Genomic DNA, 2398 nt, shown 5'->3' with positions numbered 1-2398 from the left:
GCAGTGATAGCCATGCTAACTATGTATGGGCAGTGATAGCCATGCCTGTGGAGTGACTGACTGCAGTTCTACTGTAAGGTGCCTTGGTCAAGGTCAATGACTGGCGTACCTGACATGTAACAACCATACCATGCATATTGCTTTTAGGTTAATAGATAATATTCATTAGGCTTTATGCCTAAAAAGGAAAAAAATCCACCATCCCACTTCTTTTTTTTATTTTTACAAATAGACTGATTGTAATAGATCAGATCAGATTCCACTCTGACATGCTGCTGGAAGAACTAGATCTGCGTCATTTGGACTCTGTGACCTGCTGCATACATTGTCTGAGCCATTGTGGGAGAAACAAAACTGATAGATCAGAATCAGACAACATGATGCAGCCTGTACTGTCTGTCAGCTGCTAACAATAAGCAATGCTGTATAAATCTAGCTGATGGCTGAGGAACCTTGGCTCATGTCTGTCAGCCAAGCTGCAGTCAGCCAGGCCTCTGGACCCAATTCTCCTCATTTCCTACTTTGGATATTAAAGAGTTCAAATCAACCAAGGTGGATTTTCCTGTCTCAGTACTGAAGGTTCTGCCACAGCAGACATTACTTGGTTCTGTTCTTCACTCAGAATCCAACTGTACAACATTTGGACCTGTCCATTTGAATGGAGCGTCTCTAAAGTCCCGTCCTGTAGTTGTCATGTTTTAACCCAGTTTGAACTCATTTTTTTTTTATCTCATCTCTTTAATCAGGCAGGAGGTGGACACTATCCAGTCTGGCTCTTCATCTCCAGTTTGAAGAGCTCTCACATATTGCCTGAGGTGGAATATAGACAGCTGTGTTATTTACTGATGGAAACGTTCTGAGACAGAAGGATGGTCAGAGCAAGTAAACTGATGGACAGATGCTCCAGATGTGCTGAATCAGAATGGGAAAGTGTTCAGATGTCCGCACCATCAAAACATCTGTTATTAGATATGACACACACTCCACCACCTGCTGATGTCCCTGCCTTTGCTGCTCTGTCCACTGATTGCGGGTAAAATATTTGGACCGTATCAATGTGAGGTCCAGAACCACTGGGGTTCTCCATGTCTCAGAGAAGCAGACAAGGTTCAGATCTCTGATGTTCTGCTGGAACTTTACTCTGGACACAGATGATCCAGTTTGATGTCCAAAAACTGGGGAACCAGCAACCATCATCCACTGGAAACTGGATGATCGTGTGTTTGTTCACTCATTCTGGTTCTGACTCCAGATGGTTCTCCTGTGTTTGCTGTGTCATTATTTATGTCCTCCTGCTTTGTTCTTTGAAGGGAGGCGTATCTCTGGAGGCCATCTGGAGTCTACAGACTTTTCAAGAATCGGTGAGTAGATAGTTCTAGAAGGGCCAAAATAGTTTATGTCCTGGACATAGTTAGAACTAAAGTGAAAAGTGAATTTAAAGAGGAATTCCATCAAAGCCCCATCGGGTCAGAGGGACCTGGACAGCACTTGATAATGGTCACCATGATTCTAATTGAGATAATGAAACAGATGATGAACTAACTGCTGTCTGTTCAGCTGAGAAACTCAGAAGGCTTTACCAGAACATAATCAACGTAGCATTTAAAAGATTTAGATCTGTGAAACAGAGAATACTGTTCCTCTTTAGAACCAAGAAGAACCAGGTTGATGAATCCTAACCTGAATACTGTCCAGTCCAAACCAGACAGAAACTTCTCCCCTGAATCTTGCAGGTTGTTGTTCTGCAGGTAAATCTCTCTCAGACAGCAGGACTTGGACCTCAGAACTGATGAGAGAACTTCACAACTTCTCCCTGAGAGGTTACAGGATCTAAGTCTGAGAGACAAAATGAAACAAGTCAAAGAGGAAGAAATTGATTTTATTTGGACAGAAAAACTATCTCAATCCATGAACAGTCAGAATTATCATGGTTTGCTCTGATAATAACAGAAACCCTAAATTGGGTCAGTATTTTTGTTCCACTGTTCTGATCCTGCAGGACCCCTTGTGGCTGATTTGGGCATTTACCTTTTATTTCCAGCACTGGTTACTGATATGGGGCCCCTGAGGACCTGGTAAGGCGCTTAGTTTTTAAACCCTCACTTTTTATTAAGTCTTCTTTGCCCTCCTCCACAGGTACAGTGCTGCCTTTAGCTTTGGAGATGATTGTGCTAAACAATTCAACACTTCCACATCCATCCACCAATGCTTACCATACACCATTGATTTCACTGACTTTCACACTTCATGGTCGAAAGTTGGATTTGTGTTGAATACATTTTTATTTCAGAACTTTTAGACGAAGAGTGTCTCCCTTTTCTTGCGTTCTCTGAACTGGGTCAGAACCATATAATATAGAATAGGAATGTATTACTATATATATATATATATATATATA

General features: G+C 41.7%; 1 protein-coding gene across 1 annotated transcript in view; it reads right to left on the bottom strand.

Moving 5' to 3' along the window:
* The window catches only part of LOC107100515 (NACHT, LRR and PYD domains-containing protein 12-like), a 69157-nt gene that overhangs the window by 3696 nt on the left and 63063 nt on the right, over positions 1–2398 (bottom strand). The gene's annotated exons all lie outside the window — the stretch shown is intronic.

Source organism: Cyprinodon variegatus, unplaced genomic scaffold (assembly GCF_000732505.1).
Source record: "Cyprinodon variegatus isolate N-32 unplaced genomic scaffold, C_variegatus-1.0 Scaffold981, whole genome shotgun sequence".
NCBI classification, from domain to species: domain Eukaryota; kingdom Metazoa; phylum Chordata; class Actinopteri; order Cyprinodontiformes; family Cyprinodontidae; genus Cyprinodon; species Cyprinodon variegatus.
The sequence above is the reverse complement of the archived record's forward strand: the minus strand, read 5'-3'. Positions and strand labels throughout refer to the sequence as shown.